This window comes from Papio anubis, chromosome 4 (genome assembly GCF_008728515.1).
Source record: "Papio anubis isolate 15944 chromosome 4, Panubis1.0, whole genome shotgun sequence".
In the NCBI taxonomy this organism is placed as follows: domain Eukaryota; kingdom Metazoa; phylum Chordata; class Mammalia; order Primates; family Cercopithecidae; genus Papio; species Papio anubis.
Window position 1 is genome coordinate 99,207,245 of NC_044979.1, and position 25,406 is coordinate 99,232,650.

The 25,406-nt window shown below is 42.1% G+C and overlaps 1 protein-coding gene and 1 long non-coding RNA gene across 8 annotated transcripts in view; one reads left to right on the top strand and one right to left on the bottom strand.

Annotated features, from left to right (window-relative positions):
- CPVL (carboxypeptidase vitellogenic like) overlaps positions 1-25,406 on the bottom strand; it is a 205,553-nt gene that overhangs the window by 133,870 nt on the left and 46,277 nt on the right. Inside the window, exon 1 of one of the 5 annotated variants that reach the window (XM_003896159.4) lies at positions 22,452-22,764. The exons of 2 other annotated variants lie outside the window; for them this stretch is intronic. The gene's annotated coding sequence lies outside the window, so the exon portion shown is untranslated. Of the gene's footprint in view, positions 1-22,404; positions 22,765-25,406 lie in introns of those variants that run through there. 2 more of the 5 variants (XM_009203173.4, XM_009203174.4) reach the window with 2 other exon arrangements.
- LOC103882935 lies at positions 774-9,314 on the top strand. 3 transcript variants are annotated; one of them, XR_004183455.1, is made up of 5 exons: positions 774-852; positions 2,206-2,385; positions 2,760-2,862; positions 3,780-4,001; positions 9,232-9,314. It is a non-coding gene; the product is annotated as an uncharacterized LOC103882935 (long non-coding RNA). The 3 variants fall into 3 exon arrangements; XR_004183457.1 differs by lacking the exon at positions 9,232-9,314 and adding an exon at positions 6,642-6,770; XR_004183456.1 differs by having other exon boundaries at positions 782-852; positions 2,203-2,385.

Here is a 25,406-nt window from a genome sequence, read left to right on the forward strand (position 1 = left end):
ACTAGATAGAGGATATCTCCCACAGAAAGTTGAAAAAGAAAACTGTTAACCCTACACTTTATCATACCTACTTGAAATAATGTGAAAACAGTGGTGCTATTTCCAGTTCAAACATATCATATTGAAGAATTCCAACAAAATGTTCTTCTTAATAAATGTTTAGAAACAGAACAAAATCTAGGTAAACACAATACAATATTGATAGAATCAAAGAATCTAAAGGTCAAAAGTATATAATTTGCTAAAACTGTCTTACTAAACCTTACATATTAAAGTTGAAAATCATGTGTCCAATATATAATTTTTGATATGGAACAAAGCTATTTATCCACAGTGTTCTTTAGAATAAAAAAAACTGTCAATAAATAAAATTTCCAACAATAAGACATCAGATAAGTAAGTTACTATACACCAAAAAGATAAAATTATTATACATATAGCAATTAAAATGATTCTACTAAGAATGTTTTGAAAAATATAATATTATTAGGTAAAGAAAAGCAGAATATTAGATTGGATATGTGGTTTTTTCCTTATTTAATACTTCTTAATAATTTCTAAATTTTCTACAAAAATTTTGCACTCAGAAAAAAATAATTTTGTTGCTTCTTTAAAAAAACAAAGTGAAGCAACTGCTAGACATGACAGAAAAAGTGCTTATTCCTTATTCCTTATTACTACCTGGGTATGACCTCTTCTGTTTCCTAGGAATAAGGTTCTATTTGCACTTCTAGAATGGCTTTTTCTCTCTCTAACATTCTGTTAAGATGTGTCCTGATCTCCTAAAGCCACAGAATCCCAGAGACTCACAGTAAATTTTCTCTTCGGTAAATCAGAAGGCTCTGCATAAATGTGAGATGCTATAATAATATTTATTATCATATCTGTAATTCATTCTGCCTGGAGTACAGTTCATAATGAGAGTGCATATAGTTGGTACTAAGCAAATATTACTGAATTGATGAAACTAAATAAGGAACCACATTTTAGACTTACAAGATATTAAATGTTTATGTGGTCCAATTCCTGCATCTTCAGATTAGAAAACTTATACCAGGGAGTAACTGACTTGATCAAGATGACAAGGCCAAGACTCAAAGCCAGAATTTACTTATAGCTCTAAATCTCATCTGCTTTCTACTCTCCCATCTTTTTTTTTTTTCCTTTTTGAGATAGAGTCTCGCTCTGTCACCCAGACTGGAGTGCAGTGGTGCGAACTCAGCTCACTACAACCTCCGCCTCCTGGGTTCAAGGGATTCTCTTGCCTCAGCCCCCCAAGTAGCTGGGATTACAGGCACCCACCACCACACCCAGCTAATTTTTGTATTTTTAGTAGAGACGGGGTTTCACTACGTTGACCAAGCTGACCTCAGGTTCCTGACCTCAGGTGATCCAACCGCCTCGGCCTCCCAAAGTGCTGGGATTACAGGCGTAAGCCATTGCCCCCGGCCCACTCTCCCACCTTTGTTCCAGATATATTCAAATATTCTGACTCTTACTGTCTCAGTAGATAATAACAGCCTGTAATAGTCCTAAATCCCTTTTATGGATTGTTAAAGGATGTAGTAAAGAAATAAACAAATGAATAAAAAGAAACACTGATAAGTAAATCTGTCTAGAGAAGTCTGGTTTTTAGAAACAACTCTGTAATAATCCAGGTCCTGCCGTGACTCATCCAAGGACCTTGTGTAAGACAGTAACTTCTCTGGGTCCCACCTGATGTGCTAGAGCCAGCGCAAGAGACCTGATGGTTAAATTTTCAGGAATACTGAGAGTCAGTTGTTCAACAGAGCCACCGTTAACAATTAAACTGTCATTGAAGAAGTTACATTTTAAAACATAAGTTCAAGTACTCAAAACTTATCATTTCTTAATGATTTTACTACATTTTACTATTACCTGTGATCTCGAGTTATGATTTTTGTATCTGTGTGGTAGACAGCTTATACATATGATGGTTTGCTTCTGGGCATCTTTTTCCAACTATGTGTTCAGTAATCCTGTTGGTAGCTTGAAATAAACTATGGTAGGAGTATTTATACCACAGTAACCAGCAAACACCAAAAATCAGGGCTTCTTTTTCTCAGAGAGCCGATTGTTAAACATTTACCTGCACACACTGGGCTCATCTTCATTATTGGTGAAATGAGCTAGACGCTATTTTCCATTAGCTCACACTCCAATTCCAATCTACCTGACCAGCAGAAGAGACAAAAAGGGAAAATCCTGGCCAGTTCTCCCCTACCTGATCAACCACTAACATAATCAGACTTGCAAGACCTCAAGAAAAGAAACCTGAAAATGCCACTGGAGGTGTGTGTTTTGCCAAAGAAAAACGAATCAAAAACAAAACCTGCAGGATGAGGACAAAGAAACAAAGAGCAGGTATTTAAACCAGTCTTAGGTTCTCCCCTTCACTCATTTCCACTTCCCCACTTTACACTATCGATTACTCCAGTCAAAGGATACATATCTTTCATATAATAACCATTGTAGCTGCAATTAAAATAGTTATTGCCCGGCACATTGGCTCACGCCTGTAATCCTGGCACTTTGGGAGGCCAAGGCGGGAGGATCCCTTGAGCCCAGGAGTTTATTTATTTATTGATTTATTTAAGGGACAGAGTCTCACTATGTTGACATCCTGGACAACACTCTTGTAGTACTCTTTTCCCAGGGGGGACACAGTCATGGCATGTAAGGTAAAGGGCAACATTTTGCTGAAGTGGCACTGAGACACGCCTATCTCCTTTTCACAGGTTCCTCTCTGGCATCAGACGGTGGTGTCTAATCTCTCTAACGAATTAGTCATCCCTGTCTCTGCCACCGCATCCTTGGATGTGCAGGAAAAGGAAACTAGAGGTGTGTGGCAGGGAGAGAACGAGAAAAATCAGGAAGAGGAGAAAATAATATAATCCGACACCAGAGTCTGGAGCTTTATCTTGAAATCCCACTCCAACCAGAAGGAAAATTTAGCTGGGCACGTGGTGGAAAGTAAAATGTAAACATTATCCCAAAATGTTTTTCAACAGTTTTGAAATAGAAGGGCCATGCCTGTGACTAAAGGCACCATCACGATAATGATACCAGTTAATAGCTACCAATTACTGAACGCTTACTCTGTACAAGAAACTGTGCTGATTGCTTTATATTTTTTATTTCTAACCAGGTAGGTAAGGGTTAGAAACAACCTGACCTTGTCATCTCATTTTATAGACGAGATACTGATCCTCAGAGAATTTAAGTGGTTTGCTCAGGTTCACAGTTAGTAAGTGGTAAAGCAAGCAACTGAGGTGTCAGGCCTGGCTCAGAACATGATACCCCAAAATAATGGCACCTTGGCATAGTGAGTATTTTAAACAGCAGGAAATTGAAAAAACAGCAGAGGCAGGAAGGCTGCTCTCTGACCCTTTCCCACCTTTTTCTCCTGAGAGCTGGCCATGAAAGAATTCTCTGACCTACTTCCCCTGAAAGTAGGTCATAAGACCCTCATTCCGGAGGGGTCCTGCCCTGTACCCAGAGGGAAGGAATGTCACACCGAGGTTGAAAAGAATCTGAACAAATAGGCCTTGCTGAGTTCCCCGGTTTATTACTATTAGATCACATTCTTTTGTCCTCCAATTATACTTCTGCACAACTGTCCCTAAACACATATGGTTTTCCCCGGGTCCTTGGGGCTTCGTTTTCTAAAGGTTTCTGTGTCACTGAAAACTTATATTAAATACAACTTTTATACTTTTTTCATTTAATCTATTTTTTTTTCCTTTTATTTGTTATAGGGGTCTCAGCCATGAACCTTGTGATGGATGAGGAAAAGATATTCTTTTTCTCCCCTTACACTTTCTGGCAGCCAACATGGGGTGGCTGAGACACCCCACTAGTTCCAGGACCTGCAGATAAGATCCTGGGGCAACTAATAAAAAAACAACAAAAGGTTAAGAGTTGTTTTTTTGTTTTTTGTTTTTTAACCAAGATCAGCTCTCTGGGATCTCTTCTTCTAGGTAAGAATTTCCTTTCCAAATTCAGATTAGCAGAAGAAAAATCATTTGTTTGCATTGTGACTCATGTAAATCTGATTTGGGGGCACCCATTAGTTATTGATCCTTTCCCTCCCAGGGACAGCTATCTCATTCCTGTTTCTCTCCTTTCGTTTCCTGAGAGCTTCGCTTCATGACTGGTGACAAAACTCTCTCTGGGCCTGGCATGATGGCTGATGCCTGTAATTCCAGCACTTTGGGAGGCCAAGGCAGGCAGATCACTCGAGGTCAAGAGTTTAAGACCAGCCCGGCCAACATGGAGAAACCCTGTCTCTACTAAAAATACAAAAATTAGCCGGGCGTGGTGGCACACACCTGTAATCCCAGCTACTCATGAGGTTAAGGCAGGAGAATCGCTTGAACCCAGGAGGTAGAGGGTGCATGAGCTGAGATTGCACCACTGCACTCCAGCCTGGGCAACAGAGTAAGACTTTCTCAAAAATAATAATAATAATAATTAATTAAAAATTAAAAAAAAAAAGAAAAAAAATTTCTCTGCTCTCTGCCAGATGGGGTGCAAATGTTTCAGCTAACAATGAATGGGAAACACATCTCTGAGTAGATGATCTGAGAATGAGAGGGAGCCGGCCTTGAGGAAACAGTGCAAAGGCCTTGCAGTGCAAACAAGGTGCCTACTGTGGGTTGGTGGGCACAGTCAATAGGGGAGGGAGTGGTACACAATAAGGTTGGAGAGATAAAGCAGAGCTCGGAGAGTCTTATCTTCCTTCACCTGTGTTAGCATTTTATTCTAACAATAATGGGAGACCACTGGAGAGTTTACAGCAAGGGAGGAATATCATCTGATTTACACTGTGACATGATTGCTGTGGTTGCTATCTAACAAGTAGACTTAAGGAGAATCAGGATGGAACCAGGATACCTAATAAGAGGTTGTTGTTATAACCCAGGAGCTATTATGAAGGCTGGGGTCAAAGAGTAGCAGGGAAGGTAATGAGAAATGGTCAGCTACATTTTGAAGGCAGATCTACGAGTATTTACTCATAGACCAGATATAATGGCTGAGGGAAAGACAAGAAGTACAAGAATGGCACCTGTTTTCTGCCCAGAGTAAGTCCAAGGATTATTATGTGCTGAGTTGAAGATATTTTGAAGTCCTAACTCCTAGTACCTCAGAATATGACCTTATTTGAAAACAGGGTCTTTGCAGATGTAGTAAGGTTGATGCAAAAGCAATTGTGGTTTTCGCCATTACTTTTTTTTTGGAGACAAGTCTGTCTTGGTCGCCAGGGTGGAGTGCAGTGGCATAATCTCGGCTCACTACAACCTCTGCCTCCTGGGTTCAAGCGATTTCCCTGGCGCAATCTCAGCTCACTGCAACCTCTGCCCCCTGGGTTCAAACGATTCCCCTGCCTTAGCCTCCCAAGTAGCTGGGACTACAGGTGTGTGCTACCACTCTGGCTAATGTTTTGTATTTCAGTAGAGATGGGGTTTCACCATGTTAGCCAGGATGGTCTCGATCTCCTGACCTCGTGATCTGCCCACCTCGGCCTCCCAAAGTGCTGGGATTACGGGCGTGAGCCACACTACTTTTAATTAAAAGTAATTTTACACCAACCTAATAATTAGCTACAATGAGGTTATACTGGAGTTGGGTGAGGGCAGAGCTTTCATCCAATAAAACTCGTGTCCTTATAATAAGAGGAGGGAACTACAGAGGAGAATGCCATGCGACAACAGACACAGACACTAAGTGATATATCTACAAGCCATGGAGCGCCAGGATTGCTGGCAAACACCAGCAGCTAGAAGAGGCAGGGAAGATTGTAGGCTACAGGTTTCAGGGGGAGCATGGTCCTGCTGACACATTAATTTTGGACTCTAGCATTCAGAACTGTGAGACAATACATTTCTGTTGTTTTATGTTATCCAGATGGTGGTGTTTTGTTATAGTATCCCTAGGAAACTAATACATGAATAGTGGGGCCATGACTGGAGATCAGGAAGACTATGGAAGGAGTTGGGATGGAGGATGTGAAGGCACAAAACCCTAAGAGTTCTACTTTAAGTTGCCTGGTAGGCATCCAGTGAAAATTCTGACTGGCCAACACTAAGCTGGAAAAGGGAAGCAAAATTGATTTCTTACATCAAATATGTCTGGCATTATGCAAGCCAGGATCTCCCACAGGGTCCTTTATGGAATACCAATTCTGCAACATATTAACAGATTTTATAAGGAAAAACATTTGGGAAAGTCTGGGTTAAATACAATTAATGAGGCTGAGGCAGGAGAATCGCTTGAACCCAGGAGGCTCCCTTGTTACAGAACACCTCATAGCCGTTCACTAACAGACAGCACACCTTTATCTTGACTGTGATACTATTCTTAGACAAGCCCTAAGGTCAGAGCTTTATATAAGACATATCCATATGAGTAAACTCAGTCCCAGGTGAAATAATTTTCTCATGCCCCCTAAGCTATTGAGTAGCAAAGCTGGAATTTGAAGCCATATCTAGGTGATGCCAAAGTCCATGTATTTTCCATATACCACTATATAAACGACAGAATATAACAAAATCTGCCTCAATGCAACTGTTGATAAAAGCAGAATTCTGAATAAACTGAACTGTTTTGTCCATTTGCAGCATTTATAGGTACTGAAACTGCAAGTGATTGGAAGGCATACTTATCTGTAAAGATGTGAAAATCGCAGGTCCACAGATTGCTTCATAATGGATTTCTAGTGTACTTCTTTCAGTTTCAAAAATTACTTTTTGGGGATAAGTGAAGCTCTCTACTCTTTGGGACATTAAAATCTCATGGCAAAGTCAATGTCTTCCACTAAGAAATTTTTGTTAGTTTTGCTTAAGACAGTGTAGCCCTGTTCTTCTTAGAATTGCCTCCTTTTGAATGGTGTGAACCCGGGAGGCAGAGGTTGCAGTCAGCCGAGATGGCGTCACTGCATTCCAGTCTGGGCGACAGAGCGAGACTCCGTCTCAAAAAAAAAAAAAAAAAAAAAGAATCGCCTCCTTTTTATTGCCTACTATAATTAGAATTTTCAAATAAAAACATTAGGATACACAGGGTGGCAAATACAAGGCTAAGATTGGGAACAATGAATGAGAACATTTTATATGAGGATAATCCTAGTAAATTTGGCAATGTCATCAGTTTAACCGCCAATCCCTGAAGTGACAGGGGAAACTTCTCCCTGATTCTAAAAGAGCAACTACTGTTTGTAGCAGTAACCACTCTATAGGATTCGCTTCCACGATTCTAGTACATTTCTCAGCTCTTTTCCATATGTTATCTCATTCAAGCTTCACCTCCACTCTTTGTTTTTGTTTTGTTTTGTTTTTTTGAGACAGGGTCTCACTCTGTCGCCAACAATCTTGGCTCACAGGAATTTCTGCCTCCTGGACATAAGTGATCCTACCACCTCATCCTCCAGAGTAGCTAGGACCACTGGTGCATGCCACCACACCCAGCTAATTTTTGTACTTTTTGTAGAGATGGAATTTCGCCATGTTGGCCAGGCTGGTCTCGAGCTCCTGGGCTCAAGTGATTCGCCTGCCTTGGCCTCCCAAAGTGCTGGAATTACAGGCATGAGCCACTGCGCCTTGGCCCACCTCCACTCTTGAAAAGAGTTAGTGTAGTACTTCAATAGAGGCCCAGGCTGACTGGGCCACTTTGCAAGTGATAATACTCCAGGCAGCAGCTGAGCTGGAACGGACTCCAAGTTGACTGGACCATCCACTCATTCACTGAATAAATATATCCTTAGCTCATACAATGAATAAAACAGAAAGCATCTGCCTTCGTGAACTCAGGAAGAAAGACAGGCGAGGCTTTTAAGAAAATCAAAGCAGGATAAACGGAATAGAAAGGAAAGGGGTCAAGCAGTGGCACTACTTGAGATAGGTGGTCAGGGAAGGCACCCCTGAGTAGGTGACACCTGAGCAGATCTGAGGGCATGAGACAGTGTCTAGGAAGAAGAGAGTTCCTGGCAGGAGAACAGTGACCGCAAAGGCCATTAACAGGAAACAGTGCAGATGGAAGCCCACGGTGGGAGCCAGTGAACGATGGTCGGAGTGGTTCGAAGGGGGAACAGGTATAGGCTCGTGCTGGGTATTGAAAGCCAACCTGTGTTTTAGGGCACTGCTTCTTCCCAGCTCTGGATATCTCTATCAGTGTCCAGGAAGTCCAACAGTGTAACACTGCTGGCCCCTTGCTGCTGCCTTCTTCCCTCTGTAGGGGCAGGATGTCAGGCAGAAAGGTTCACCTTACGGGTACATTTGGATAAACTGGTCATGTTGGGCTCACCTCACTCCCCATCCCCACACGGAGTGGTGCTTTTCTCTCTCCACCCTGTGTGAACCTGAGGATTGCTGGGCAAGTCTGCTCAACTCGGGCATCAGTCATAGGAAACCCATTTGCCCAAAAGGCAAAGTGCCATTCCAGCCCAGCCTCCCTCGTTAATCAAGCTGATGTTTCGCTGTCCTGCCGCCTTGCTCTTCTGTCTTATTTCTCAATTTCTTCAGAACTCAGGAGAGAAAGACAAAGTGCTGTGTTTTGGGCTCTCTCAGAGACCTTAAAAATGGAATTTAGGTTTTATTCTAGTGTAACACCTACACTCCACTGTCTTTCTTTTCCTGCAAACATTTCATCATACATACAATTGAAGAAAGGCGTGGTTAACAGTATCAGCTTCATCAGCCATACCCAGAATTTAAAGCCCCACACAGTCTGGCTTGCTCACACCAACCCTGAAAAAGAGCAAGTGGAGCATGAGAAATGATCTCTCAGATCAAACCAGCCAAAATGTCTTCACACAGCTAATCCAAGGGCAACAAAGTCACTGCATTCCCTCATTAGGTATTTGAAAATCCACTGCGTATAGTATCTAAGGTGGAGACAACACAAAAAGCCCACAGACTGGTTCATCTGCTTCATAAGCCACTGAACACCCTCTATTATTGCTTCTGTCAGCAGTTTCTGAAAGCAAAAATATAATAAATAAATAAAACCCTGTTTTCATTCTTACTTAATGTATTCTGACTTCTGTGCATATCATCTTGCTAAAATCATTAATAATCTCCATATTTCTAAATTCAAAAGAAAAATCTGTCTTTATCTTTATTGACTTTTCTGACACGCTGCTACTGCCCCTTTGGTAAATTTATTGATGCCTTGCCTTCTGTAATTTGTGTTTTCATGGTTCTAAAATTCTTCTAGGATTCTATCCTTGGTCCACAGCTTATGATGCTTTCACACACTAAAGAGTGGTCTCATCACTTTAACCAGCACTTTCTGTGGACACCACTCAAAATGAGAGTGCCTCTCAAAAGCTTCCGCCTCATCTATCCAACTGCCTGCCTAACATTTTTACCTGATGCCCCACGGGTATATGAAACTCAACATGTCAAAATGGCATTTAATCCTGCTGAAACGTGGTGAGTGAGAAACATTTATTTCTGTCCCCTCATGAAACCTCTCTAAAATGAGAGTGAAGACATTTTTTAAAGTTATAAATCCCAATACCCAAGAAAATAGGAGAGACAATAGTAAATGGGGCAGATCAAATTTTTGTTGTTAGATGGAAAGTGAACAGATAGTTTGCAGAGAATGAACACAGAATATAAACGAGAAACAAGCTAATTCAAACCATACAACTACAGAAAGGGTCAAAACTGGTAAGTACTATAGAAGGCAAAAGCGAAGTATAGGGCTGAAAATGGAAGAATTGATATGAGTCTATAACAGCATTTAGATCCTCAAGTCCCTCCCCAATCTAAAAGAGGAGGTGAGAGCCTTATTCTGTAGAAAATTCATTATTTGGACATTTTCAGTAGAGACACTCTAGACTTGGGAATATAAGAAACAGTGAAAGTTGGGGAAGAGATACTCTACTGAAAACTCAGAAAGCCTACACACTGACAGACCTCAGCCCCTTGAACACTCAGCTCAAGGGAATGTTGGCAGTAAGGATGTTGGCAGTAAGGACTCTATACCTTCATTCTTCAGCTTCTGCAGGAGACTGAAGGATTCTTTTTTGCAACAACTGCATTCTCTTAGAGAAAGAATATACACATAATGACATGTAGGATCCTCTAACGAAGCGTGTTGAATCCACCAATCAGCTGCAGGGAGCCAGCGAACTGCTGACAAATCCCTTTGACACAGTGTCCAACCACCAATTTAGTATCTCACACTTAATACATAAATAGACTTCAAGGAACCATTGGGTATTTGAGGAAAGCCTCCAGCTTGGTAGAAAATCCAAAAGAAACGGCACAAAAACAAAAACTCACAAGAAATAGCAATATATGAAGCAGAATAACTCTCCAAAAATCAAAATGTCTTTAAGGAGATAAGAGAAGATATTTCATTCATTAAACAACAGAATAAAAAATAAGAACATGCTTCTGAAAATTAAAAATACAATAGTAGAAATCTTAAGAATTTGATAAAAGGACAGTGCAATTAAGTTATAGAAATCTCACGGAAAATATAATTGAAAGATAATAGAACTTTTAAAAATAGGGAGAAAAAAGGTAAGGAAATTAGAAGATTGGCTCCAGAAGATCAATATCTGACTAATGGAAGTTCCAGAAAAAGATGGCAGATAAAATTCAGGGGAGATAAGGTGGCTCATGCCTATAATCCCAGAACTTTGGGAGACCAAGGCAGAAAGATAGCTTGAGCACAGAAGTTCGAGACCAGCCTAGGCAACATAATGAAATTTCATTTCTACAAAAAAAGTCTACAAAATTAGCCAGACATGGTGGCACACACCTGTGATCCCAGTTACTTGGGGAGCTGAAGTGGGAGGATCACTTGGGCCCCAGGAGGTCAAGGCTCCAGTGAGCCATGATCATACCACTGCACTCCAGCCTAGATGACAGAGAGAGACCTTGTCTCAAAAAAAAAAAAAAATCAGGGTAAGAAATTATCAAAGAAATAGTGCAAAAATATCTGCAGAGGTATAGATATGATTTTTCAGATTTAAAGGAACCATCAAGTTCCCGGATCAAGAAATGAAAAGATGAAGAACACATTTCAGAAATAAAGTGACTATTAGAAACTTTCCAGAGAAGAAGAGAGAAAGAGAATGGTATCACATAAAAAGAATCAAGACCCAAAATTGCATTAATTTTTTGTTTATTGTGTTTTTTTTTTTTTTGAGACGGAGTCTTGCTCTGTCATCCAGGCTGGAGTGCAGTGGCGCGATCTCGGCTCACCACAACCTCTACCTCACATGTTCAAGCTATTCTCCTGCCTCAGCCTCCTGAGTAGCTGGGATTACAGGTGCACGCCACCATGCCCAACTAATTTTTTTGTATTTTTAGTAGAGACGGGGTTTCACCATGTTGGTCAGGCTGATCTCGAACTCCTGACTTTGTGATCCACCCACCTCAGCCTCCCAAAGTGCTGGGATTATAGGCATGAGCCACCACGCCCAGCCTCTATCAATCATGAGAATTAAGTAAATATTCAGAAATATATCAGATTTATTTATGTATTTGTTTATTTTTATTTTTTTAGAGATAGGGTCTCAGTCTGTCACCTAGGCTGCAGTGGCAGTACAATGCTGCAATCACAGCTCACTTCAGCTTCTAGCTTGTGGGCTCAAGTGATCCTCCCACCTTAGCCTCCCAGAGTGCTGCTATTACAGGTGTGAGCTACCACGCCCAGCTAGATTTTGATTTTGATTTTTAATTTAATTTTTTTTCACCTAATATACAGCTTGGGAACCAGCCAGTTTTTTTTTTTTTTTTTTTTTTTTTTTAATGTTTTTCATATACCACTTCTCAGAAAGCTACTGGCAAATGTGGTCCACCAAAGCAAGGATGTAAACCAAGAAAGAGGAAGACATGGAAGCCCCGTAACAGGGGAACTAGGACTGAAGAGGGGAAGTGAAATCACAGAATAACAGTTATATCTAAAGAGCCACCAGTGCATAATGGAGCAGTAAGACAGAGGGGGGGTCCACATGAGATGTCCTCAAGGAAGAAATGTTATCTATAACTGACTACTGCATGAGCTTTTGTAAAAAATCATATCAATAAGGATATTACAGTTCTGTCAGCAAGTTTGGACAGAAGTTATAAGAGTGATAGAGAAAACAGAACAATGCAAAGAGGCAATTTTTAAGTTGATGAAAACAAAACTGTACAAGACATGGATTGCAATTATAGTATACTATTTGGCTCAGCAGTGAGCAATATTTACATAATAAGGTAAACATTAGATATTGATTTAGCAAAAGAGAAAAATTATATCACCATTTGGACAGGTTGGAGGGTAGGAAAGTCAGGAGGTAAGGTATGTAAAAGTGGTAAATTCTCACCTTGTTGAATAAGTCAATAGAAAATACCTCAAATAAAAAGTGTAACTCTAAAACCAATAAATCAAGAAACAGATTAGGCAGATTACTTGGAAATTTGGAATTAAAGGCTAGAACAAATAGGTAGAAGTATGAGAAGAGGTCTCAGAGATAAGAGAAGGATGGGGAGGGGTGGAGAAGAAGACTAAAACGTTTTATCATGAGAATTATAACATTACTTTTATTATATTGACAAAAATCAAAAGTAGTTAAGAAGAACTCAAAAACTAAACTTATTATCTCCTTCCCTAAACTTGTCCTTACTTCCCTATTTTTCATCTTGGTTGGAAATACTCCCATCAACTCAAGTACTAAAGCCAGAAATCCAGGATGTATTCTTGATCTATCCATTTTTCTCTGGCCCTGCATTCCCGCAGCCAATCAATCACCAACTGAATCTCCTAGATGTTTTTCAAATTCACCTTCACCTCTCTAAATCTACTCTCATGGCCTAATCCAGTTCTTTATTTTCACTTGTCTGGACTACTGCAAACCTCCAAACTAGTTTCCAACCTTGACTTTAACTCCTAATTAAATGAATCCCTCTATACTTCCCTCATGTGCTGCTGTGTCTCCTATTGAGGTGGCATCACTGTCTGGGGTAAATACCTGGGGTTTGCCATCTCACACCAAGATTAAGGACATGGACACGCACAAGGAGTGAGTTTAGGAGCGGAGGTTTAATAGGCAAAAGAAAAAGGAGAACAGCTCTCTCTTGCAAGAGAGAGGGGCATCTGAATGGGAAATCTGGCCCTCCGTGGAGTGTACCGGATTTTATAGACAGGCTTGAGGGGGTGGTATCTGATTTATATAGACATAGATTGGCTCACAGATTGGCTGGACCAGTTTAACGTTTACATAGCATGCAGGGAAGCTGGCCACCTCACCCTAACCTTATTGTGCAAATGGGCTTTCCACTTAGAAAGCACTACTGTCTGCTCCCTACTGCACACGTGGTTGGAAAGGAAAAGGGAAGATGGAGCTGCCATTTTGAACATGCCTAGTCCAGGTAGCCTTTTCCTATTGGCACAACTGCCGGCATTCACTCGTGCAAGCTTCCAGCTTACTTGTCTATGTGTGTAGCTCAATTTTATAGGCAGGCTGCTCTTTGTTAGAAAAGAAAATGATTTGGGGTCTGCTTTTCATCAAAAGGAAAACCTTACCGAGGACTCCTGTACCCTCACTATCTGCCTAAATAATTTCTTCTTAACGCCTATATCACTATTTTGGCAGGTCATGGAATTTATAGCGTTTAAAAATTTGTTATGCAGCAATAGATAACCAATACAGAGGCAGGAGAAAAGCCTAAGTAGGAAGAGGAGAAATAGGATGGAATCTAGAGAAGTCAGTAGAGAGCCAATCAGAGAGAGTTTTCTAGATAGGTTAAGAATCTTTATCCTCTCGTGACTAGGAACTACTGAAGGGCTTGACAATTTGAAGAGTACTACGGACATCCATGTAAGGATGGACTTAAGCCAGAAAGACAGAAGGCAGGAAGGCCAGTTAATATGTTTCACAATAATCTAGAATAAAGATGATGGGAGTTCGAACTAGGGCAGGAAACTAGTAATAACAGCATGGTGAGGGCAGACTTAAAAATAATTAGAAGGTTGACTGGGAGCAGTGGCTCACGCCTGTAATCCCAGCACTTTGGGAGGCCAAGGTGGGTAGATCACCTGAGGTCAGGAATTCCAGACCAGCCTGGCCAACATGACAAAACCCTGTCTCTACTAAAAATACAAAAATTAGCCAGGCTTGGTGGTATGTGCCCATAATCCTAGCTACTCAGGAGGCTGAGGCAGGAGGATCACTCTAACCCTAGAGGCTGAGGTTGCAGTGAGCCAAGACCACACTGCTGCACTCCAGCCTGGACGACAGAGGGAGACTCTGTCTCCAAATGATGATGATGATAATAATAATAATAATAATAACACTCCAGCCTGGACGACAGAGGGAGACTCTGTCTCCAAATAATAATAATAATAATAATAATAATAACAACACTCCAGCCTGGACGACAGAGGGAGACTCTGTCTCCAAATAATAATAATAATAAGAATAATAATAATAATAATAAAAAAGAAGAAGAAGAAGAAGAAGAAGAAGAAGAAGAAGAAGAAGAAGAAGAAGAAGAAGAAAGTAAAACTGGAAGAAACTTGTGATCATATATTAGAGTTGAAATAGAACAAAGAATCTAGGATGATCCCAGATGTGACTTAGATGGCTGGGTGGGTGGATGATGGTGCCATTAACCGAGAAAGAGAGAGACCCAAATCCCTGAGAGTGAAAATCAGCTCTGCTGCTAATCAGTCTAAGATGCTCCCAACAGAACATTAACAATATTTCTATATACCCAAGGCCACTCTGCAGCTGCAATATGATGGACAGTCCTTTTTTCTGAGCAACTGCTGTATTCTTACCAATGATAGCGCTTTGCCCCACCCATCTCCTGAACAGCGACTGCTGAGAGTCTAAGTTCCTAAGCTGCCATGGGCACTTGGCAGCAGCTAATCCAGTGGGTACCTCTTCCCTGATCCCTCCTTTCACTCATTCAGCACAAGGCCAAACCTTTCAGAGGCCTCTTCCCGCTTCTCCCATCCCTAGGGTATGTGTCCTCCTTTGCGGCACATAATGCTAACAAACCTAACTTTGTGTCATTATACATGTATTTCTCATATTCTCTGCTTAGTGGGTTTCAACTTCCATCCCACTTGAAAGGTACACTTAGAAAAGGTAGAAGGAAACTAAAAAACAGAGAGAAAAGAGACAATAAAGCCAGACCACAGAGGATGGCTGCAGGCTCCCTATAGTACATTTCATTCTAAGATGAGCAGGAGAGGCTCTGCCACAATTCCTGAATGTACAAGGTCAAAAGTTGCAGCCTTCACTTCACCGACAGGTATATCCTTGGGCAAGCCAATTCACTTCTCCCCTTGGACTTCAGTTCCTTCATTTGTAAATTCTGGGGATTAGATGGACTATATAATTCCCAAAATTCCTCTCAGCTTGGAATGTCTAAGATTCTAAAAATGCAGCCAAGGAGATCAGGCTAAAACTGCTTCAGGCTTTGAGTCACAGCGATGATTCACGCAGGCTACCGTAATGAAAGAACTTCCACATCTGCTCTGGGTGCCCTGAACCTACACATTTCTGTCAGTGTTCGTAAGACAACCTAAAAAACCTAAGAAAGGTTGTTTTTTTTTTGGGGGGGGGGGCTACAAAACTGATTAAATTACATCTTTTTTGAGCACGGATTTTTAAAAAATCCTGTCAACAAAATTCTAAATCAGTGGCTTCCAGCAAATTTTCTCTGAAACAAAAGTCTCAGATTTTGCAGACACCAATGTTCACACACATGTGTACACAAGAACGGTGGAAAGAGTCATGGCTTCACATGGATTGTGCAGTCTGCCAGCTCAGAAAGCTCCTGGTTCCCAACGGCACAGGCAGTTCATTCTCCTGCCAGGCAAGTTAATTCCACCAACACGCCAATAGTTAGAAGGGGAGAAAACAAAACAAAACAAATTATTTCCACTTGACTTGCTGATTGCTAATAATATTCTTCATCAAGTAACCCAGGCAGGAACATTTCTCGTTTTCAGAATTAGCTATGGCGGCCATTTCCCCTTGTGTCAAATATAAGGAGATATTTCCTAGGGTCTGCATATGACTCAGAATGGCTTCATCTTTATTTCACATTCTACATTTCTTATTGCTGGACTTAGGAGCATATGAGCTTTTCCCTAGCCAGGCCTTTCCCTGCAACCTACCTACCCTCCCTCAGCACTAAACAATCACATTTCTTGATCCATTCAAACATGCAGGCCTCGGCTGGGCATGGTGGCTCATGCCTGTAATCCCAGCACTTTAGGAGGCCGAGGCAGGAGGATTATTTGAGCCTAGGAGTTTAAGACCAGCCTATGCAATGTGGCAAGACCTCATCTCAAATCAAACAAATAAACATACAGGCTTCTACCCACACTCTTCTATACAAACAGTTTTCTCTCCTTTAACAGATCTCAACTCTTTAGAGATTTTCTAGCCATACAGTAAAGGGTGAGAAACTTTGCTAAAACTTGTGGAGTAAAGATGAAAAGGGGACAGCATCTACCTTCAAGGAGCCCTCATTCTAGCAAAGAGAGACATGCATGAAAACCAGTAAACCCTAAATATTGTCATAAAGCATGAGGAATGCAGTTCTGTGCCCCATTACAAATAAACACTGCACTTAGTAAAGTCCTCACTGGAGGATGACCCCATTTACAACACAAATCCTATTACTCACTATACAACTTGCTACTTCTAACTTTGGGAAAAAAGCATTGAGGAAGCAGCGTCATTCTTACGGCTTCCAGAGTCCACCGGGGCTAATCTTGCTCTAGGCTCCACATTCTATCGCACCTTCTCTCCAAAGACTCGCCAGGGAAGGAAAATAAGAAAAAAGCAAAAAGTGACCTTAGACAGGCACAACTGTGGGACAATGAGGGAAGGCAGAAGATTGATGGGGTAAAACAAACACACAAGTGAAAACAGAGCTTTTCTCCATTTTACCCTTAAATCAGCCAGGGATTGAAGGTATGATCTTAAGGAGAATGAATGAAGTGATTGTTGAACTCAGGGAAGTAGGAAGGTTGCATGACCTTTGTACCAGCTTTAGGGGCTGGCATTTCTGAGAGGGGTTGGCCCTTCTTGTAGAGTTCAAGAAGTTGGGTGAAAACAAGGCACGATCAGAGGGCAGACATCCCACCAATTGTGCAATAACCAATTGTGCAATGTGCTTTGAGCTTCCTTGCTGATCATCTTCCCAAAACAGAGGGGCCACAGTAAGGAGCCTACATGTGCAAACGCCTAATACAGTGCCTAGCATACAGTCAGTAGCATATAGGAAGGCAATGCAGTCCAGTGAGAATAGCATGACAGATTTAAAATATGCCTTCAGACTGAGAGTGGTGGCTGATGCCTGTAATCCCAACAATTTGAGATGCCGAGGTGGGCAGACCACGAGGTCAGGAGTTGCAGACCAGCCTGGCCAACATAGTGAAACCTTGTCTCTACTAAAAATACAAAACTTAGCTGGGCAAGGTGGCACATGCCTGTAGTCCCAGTTATTCGGGAAGGTGAGGCAAGAGAATCACTCGAACCCAGGAGGCGGAGTTGTAGTGAGCCGAGATCGCCCCACTGCACTCCAGCCTGGGTGACAGGGCAAGACTCCATTTCAAAAAATAAAAATAAAAAATAAAAAAACAAAGTATGCCTTCACAGCTTCAAATGTGGTTTCTGCCACTTAAAAACTCTGTACCTTGGCCGGGCATTGTGGCTCATGCCTGTAATCCCAGCATTTTGGGAGGCCGAGACGGGTGAATCATGAGGTCAGGAGATGGAGACCATCCTGACCAACATGGTAAAACCCCGTCTCTACTAAACACACAAAAATTAGCCAGGCGTGGTGGTACGCGACCGTAGTACCAGCTACTGAGTACCAGCTACTCAGGAGGTTGAGGCAGGAGAATCGCTTGAACCCAGGAGGCAGAGGTTGCAGTGAGCCGAGATTGCGCCACAGCTGAGATTGTGCCACTGCACTCCAGCCTGGACAACAGAGTGAGGCTCTGTCTCCAAAAAAAAAAAAAAAAAAAAGGGGGGAGCTGTTGCCTTGTGAAAAGATAGACAAGTTCATTAAATTACCTGGCTTCTGATCTGGAAGTGGGTTACCTGGAAAAAGCACTGTACGCTCTAAAAGTCCTATATTAAAAAAATTATTTAACTTTCTCTTTTTCTTTCCTCTGCCTCACCTTACCCCCTGCACTTCCCAGAATGGGAAAAGGAAGGACTTACTTCACTTTACTAGTGTGGATATGGTCTTCTAGTTAGAGACTGTGGTCAATTATTAAGGAGAACTACAGCTACAATAACACTGTAGATAAACAGGCATTAAAATACTAACAGATCATTGAACACCTGTATTTATTTTTGTTCCAAGAACTCCATATATTCAGATTTTCTTCAAGATCTTGTCCTTCTTTTTTCTTCTTCCGTACATTCCCATTCAACCACCCCTTGAGTATTAATCACTAGTCCAAATGTTTGTTCAGTCCTGACACTGCTATTGGGCATTTCAGGACTGTTATTACCACTGTCAACTGTCACCTCCACAAGGATAACCAATCAGTCCCTCAAAACCACTGACTCTATAACAGGACATCATCATTCTCCTCAAACTTCCTCCTTCTATGACTTGCAGATGCTTTTTTTTTTGAGACAGAGTCTTGCTCTGTTGCCCAGGCTGGAGTACAGTGGCGCAATCTCAGCTCACTGAAGCCTCTGCTCCTGGGTTCCAGTGATTCTCCTGCCTCAGCCTCCTGAGTATCTGGGATTACAGGCATGCACCACCACGCCTGGCTAATTTTCGTATTTTTAGTAGACACAGGGTTTCACCATGTTGGCTAGGCTGGTCTCGAACTCCTGACCTCAGGTGATCCACCTGCCTCGGCCTCCCAAAGTGCTGGGATTACAAGCGTGAGCCACCACACCCAGCAACTTCCAGATTCTTAATGATGCTCCCTTATTATTGCAGACGCCTGAGTTCTGAAACCAGAAGTCCTCAAGTCAAATCTGTCACCAAGTGCTATTCTACTTCCTTTTTTCTCTGTTCTATCCACAGTTAAACCCTTACTTGCCCCGAGACATTTACAAAGCTTCCTAACACATCTCTGAGACTTGCAGTCCTTTTCCCTCCAACTTAGCCTAACGCTGATACTGCAATGAGCTTTCTAAAACACAAGGCACTCCCTTCCTCCCATGCCTTCAATGGCTCCCACCTGCAACCAGGATAAAGTATAAACTTCCTACGATGAAATGTAATGTCCTCTACCGTACAACTCCAACGTAACTTTTCAAACCAAAGTTACATGATCCCTTCACAAACTCTAAGCCTGTGCTCTGCCAAATCAAAACTCTCCTTGTTCCCTAACCCTATCCTGCCTTTTATGTTTTTACGGCTTTGCTTAGCAAACCTCCAGGCAAAGGGTAGGAACTAATCAATGCCAGTTGATTAATCAATTGAAATCAATACCCTGGCTTCTAATCAATAATAGAATATAGGTAGATTCTAGATTGCAAAATTTTTTTGACTTTTCTTAAAGTTTAAACCTTTTCATAATCAAACACTGGGAAAAACATTAGTTAAATGAATAAATAAATGAGAAAATGAATCAGTTGGGAGCTGGGTTACATTGTCTCCCAAGAATCATACAGTACAACAAGATATGTCAAGCAGTCTTTCTGAAAGGGGTAATGGGACAGTCTCAAAAAGGAAAGGAGGAAGGGCTTAGCCTCAGGGTTCTAAGTAAATATTTTGACCTGTAGACAACTCTAAGCAATTTAAAGACAACCAATAACTAGAATCAGACTAGAGATAAAAAGTTGGGAGATAAGTCGCGACTGTATTGGAAAGATAAGCTGCAAAGAATTTGCTTTTTCAGGCTCCAAGATGTAAGGACACAGTCCTTCCCCCTCTTTCACCACCACCACCCTGTCCTGCACTCCAGGGTCTGAGTTAAAGCAATGAAAGCATGTGATTTCATGTTCAAGGTTATACCTATAATATCTCTGAAGGCAGAGAAATCTCAATACCCTGGTTTCAGTTCAGACACGCTGTAATAGCTGTCTTGTAAACTGTCTATTAAGGCTTACATCTTTGAGCTTGCAAATATAGTATAAAAGTTCAAACTCCATTACTGTTTTTACCAGGAAAGTACAGTTCTTAGCTTTTTGCCCAGCTTACCTCTCTCCCAAGTCAATATAGACGTTAATGAGTCATTGTTCTAGAGGTATCTTTCTAATTCTGAGAAGCTTGCCTACTTCTTTTAAATGTTCTTAGTTCAGTCAATGAAAATCCCACACTATAAAGCCATTGGAAATGTTAAACTAAAACAATCATGTTTGATCTTTAGTGAACCATACTTCCTATCAAGAAGGGGTCACTGGCCAGGCACAGTGGCTCATGCCTGTAATCCCAGCACTTTGGAAGGCCGAGGTGGGAGGATCACTTGAGGTCGGGAGTTCGAGATCAGCCTGGACAACATGGCAAAACCCTATCTCCACCAAAGATACAAAACTTAGCCAGGCATGGGTGTACACCTGTAATTCTGGCTACTCAGGAGGCTGAGGCACCAGAATCGCTTGAACCTGGGAGACGGAGGTTGCAGTGAGCCCGAGATGGTGCCACTGCACTCCAGCTTGGGTGACAAAATGCGACTCTTATCTCAAAAAAAGGAAGAATGGGTCATTACCTATTTACCTTGAGTATCTGGGTGATAATAAACAGATATCTGATGATACCTGAGGCAACAACTGAGTTCCTCCCCTCTCACTGCCTTAGTTCTGTGCATCCCGGGGTAGTATTCAACACTCAATGTTTCCTCTGACAAACTAGATGCTCCCCAAAACAAAAACAAACTCATTTTTTAAAATTCTGTTATATCATTTGCTTCTTGTTTTTATTTTTTGTGGGGAGTGAACTGGTAGACCCAGCGGACTTTCTTAACATACTCTTCTAAGTCATTCAAACTGTCAGTTAAAACCCACCTATTTCTCAGGTTAGTAGAATCCCACTATAAAGTGATTTATAAACTGGATTTATATAAACTGGGGGACCAACTGCCCCTCTCAAACAACTCCTATAAAAGATTAATAAAACAACACCGTGTTAAGAACACTGACACTACATTATAAAGGGTTTCCCCTGTATAGATAGCATGAGGTACACATCTAGAATGCCCAGTTAGTCAAAGGGTCTTGACGACCATGCAGACTTTCAGATGCCAACTAAGTCAGTGCAGTGTACTTTTCCAAAAGTGCTCCAATTCTCCTTTTGGACAACTTTCTTAAACGTTATTTATCAAATTAATAAAATGTATTCTCGGTGGACTTTTATTTCTGCTTACATCTTTGTTCTTACTCATCCCAAATCAAAGACAGGAAAAAAAAAAAGGAGTTGAACATTTAAGCGGGGAAGGAAAGGGTAAGTACTGAGAGGCTCCTTTTTCGTTTACTGATGCCAAAACTGAGGCTGTGGAAGATAAGTAACGTCCCTGATGTCATCCAAGTAGTGAACACTAGAATCAGGAATTGCACAGAATTGTCCAGCTCCAAAACCCAAGCACCTTTCTTGGGACCCACTGGGGTTGCAGAGAAGGTGGGGGACTCAAAGGTGACTGCACACGGGTCATGCGTTGCCACAGTCATTATAGGGCCAGAGTTTTAAACATTATTTTGTTCTGTCTTCACCATAGACTTCATCATCAATCATAACTGATGAGGAAAATTACACTTAGCTGAAAAGCCAAGTCCCGCGCTAGGGAGGCATTTTCTATATGTTATTTCTATTTCCAATAAAACAAGTATTTAAAAAGAAAAACTTATTATCTCCATCTTTCAGATGGCAAGACTGAGGTTTAGTAGGCTTAAATAATTTACCCAAGGACACTAACTAGCCAAGGCCAGAGCTGGGATTTAAATCCATAAATATTTCAAAGTCCTTTTGCTTCTGTATCATCAAGCTGATCTACACGTCGCAGGGAGCTGCTTCCATCTGTCTCCTGTGCCCTTGGTTTCTCCTAATCCTACATTCCAAGAATAAAAGTCTTCCTATGTGTTTTCCTTCCTAGGCTGAAGCCAAGTTTCCCTGCTTTGGGCACGTTCAAATAGAAGGCATTTTCCGCCTCTCCTGCTTCTGAGCACCTACGAAATCAACACATCCCCAAAAGACGCGTTGAGGTAGTAAGGGAAAGTGTCCTGCACTCGCCACCCTCCAGCGCTAAGAGCGGTAGAGGACCCCACAGCTTCGCACTTCCCCAGAGGAGCTCCTGCAGTAGGAGGCGCCTTCTAGCCTGGAAGAACGCTGGGTGCGACAGTTGTGCCAGGAACTTTCAAGAGTATTCCCTCGGCTGGGCGCACGCAGTGCATCGCCAATGCTCCAACTTTAAAACTTTGACTCGGCCACAACCACCCCATTCCAGTCTCACCCTGCGGCGCTTTGTCCCCTGTTGGTGCTGAGGGCTTTTGAGATCACCTGTCCCGCGCTCCCTACGTCCGAGGGTCCGAGGCGAGGACCTGTCCCGCTGAGCCGGCACGACCCACGCGGAGCAGCCAGCACTTACGCGGCGCAGTCTGTGCTCCTCCCAGAGCCGCGGTACGCAAGGACCCCAGCCGGTTGTGCTTGCAGCGCTTCCCAAGTCAGGCAGAAGTGAGGCAGCCCCACCCAGTCATGAGGACCCTGCAGAACTCCAGCCTTTAAGCGCTCCTTTAGGCTCACATGACCCAGACCTAGAGGGCAAAAGGTACGTCGTGTCCCCACCTCCTGGTCCCAGAAACCTGTCCGCACCAAGTCAGCGCTTCCCATGCTGGGTGGAATCTTAAAAATTAATAAAGATCGTCGGCTGCGGTGCAATTCAGGTTGGTTTGTCCCTTTGTTTTATTCTGATTTTGTCTCCCACTTTTTAAAATCTGCTATCTTAGAATTTCAACCCTGTATTTTGAAATTATTTCTGCACTGTAGACTTACTTGCAAGCCCAGGATTTACATTTGGAAAGCGAGTCATGTTTGATTCCCACTGTTTAAAAAGGCAACACACATTCACTGATGGTCTGCATTCCAGCTGCACTAGCAGTAAGCGCGCACCAAGTGCCACTGTCCTGCCAAGCACTCTCCTGAATCACTGCGCTGGAGTCTCAGAGCCACCTGATGTGTTCTGTATCATTATACCCATTTTGCAAGTGGGGAACACAAACTAAGTGAGGTTAAGTAACCCATCCAGGGTCACATTGCTTTTAAGTGAGTTGAGTGCGTATTATTAACCATCACCAGGTGCTGGGCATTGAGCCAGACAGTACGGGAGCAAGAACTAAAAAAGGCAAGGCGGTTGCAATGGCAAGTAGATAACACAAAATAAAGGAAGGTCATCATTATCAGCAACAGCAGCATCAACTGCCAGACAAGTGGGAGAGGCCATGGGGAATCCTATGCACTGTCCCCGGCCAACCTCCATCTCCTCACAGCTAGCTGCAGGAGTGAGCCCAGGGAAACCCGCAGCAGAGCAGCCTAGCCAACCTGACAGTCAGGGGAAAAAATTGTTTTACGCCACTTTCAGTTTCGCATAGTTTGTTATGCAACTAAGGCTAACTAAAGCACTAGTTTTATGAGCTGGAACAAACTAATGTCACTGAATATCTTTTTTCCTAAGTACCTACTTTATTGGGTTGCTGTGAGGACTAACTGAAAAAACGATGTGTAAATCACCCCGCACAGAGTATGTGCTCAGTGACTGCAGTCATTCTTTGCTATCATACCTTCTATTTGGAAGTACTTCCTACCCACCTACCTCTTTACGGAGAAAAATCGGTTTGTGGCAAAATAATTTTTTAAGGCCAAAATCAGCCCACCTTTAATATTTGCAGGACCCAGGGCAAAAGTACAAACAGAGATTTGTATGCCAGATATCTAAATATTTAAAAGTTATACACGAAGTTAACAAATGATTAAGTACAATAAGTTCTACCTTCCTACCTAGACAAATATGCCTTGAGAATTGACATGAAAGGCCAGATTGAAACTGTGGATGATCTGCCCTTAAATATGATGGTGCAGGGAGAAGTGGTTTCTAGTTCCTGGTCTGCAGCCACCTCCTCTCTTCCCACAGGGCTCTAGTCCATTGGTGGAAGCTCAGTCCAGCTTCCCAGAAGCAGCTGTCCCCAGCCACCTCTTGGGCTCAAGAGTATGAACACCAGAGTCAGCAATGTTCGCCCATGGGAGTACAGACATTAGCAGACAACACCGCTGCTGGTGTGCAGACCCTTGAAGGAGGCTCAGTGCCATTTGGGGAGGGAATTTGGAATTTGCCTTCTTAAGTGTGGGCCCTGGACAAGGGCTCCTTGGGTCTAAGTATAAGGACAACTACTGGCCAAACAATACCTATGCCCACATGGAACCACTTAAGAATTAAACTGAATTTTACAGTAAACACAGGATGAGTCATACTGTAGCATATTTATTCAAAAACAGTGTGTCCCAAAAGTCTTCCTGCAGTTTTAATAACCTCAAGGCTATAAATGCTGCAACTTATAAGAACACTGTTTGAAAGTTAATTTAACACTATTTATCTCTGTGAAGAGTGTTGAATAACACATTTTAATTTTCATTTTTGTTTCAGTTCCCCTGAGTGAAATATGGCATACATTAACCAGAAAAGAAAATGACAATTACATTTATTAAAATAATTAAAACAGAGTCAAAAGAAGTAAATGTTCAAATGAGTTTTGTAAGTCTGTAACATTTCAACTTAAGAAGTTATTAAAGCTTAAAACTGCAGTAACCTTTTTGGGGTACCCTGTATTTGGATTTGTCGTGTGTCAGGCAGGTTCTGTGCTAGACACTTGATTAAAAAGAAAAAACAAGGAAAAAGATAGTCTTCTTTAAGGTACTTGAAGTTTAGTTGTGGGGAGGGGATGAAGGGGACACAGAGATTGATCCCATCATACAATGTAAGTGCTGTAACTAGGGCTGATAAAGTGTATGGGGGGAACAGAGGACAGGGACCAAATGACTCTGCTCGAAGAGCCAGGGGAATCCTGTCAGAGGAGGTGACTTGAAGCTGGACATTAAAAAATGAATAGCCACTGAGGGAAAAGGTGGCAGCACAGGCAATGAGCAGGCCACCTGCACTCAGGTTGATGCTGTGCTCTCGGACAGATGGACTGTGCGACACCAGGTGTGTTCAGGGTGGGTCGGGGGTTAACTAATACTGAGGTTAGAAAATTAGACTGGAGCCAGCTTGGAAAGGGCGTGAATGCTGAGCTCTGGAGACTGGTGTTGTTCAAAATTAGTAGATTGGGAAATCTGTTTCTCTTTTTTTTTGAGATGCAGTCTTACTGTGTCACCCCGGCTGGAGTGCAATGTCGCAATCTCAGCTAACTGCAACCTCCACCTCCCGGGTTAAAGTGATTCCCCTGCCTCGGCCTCCCGAGTAAG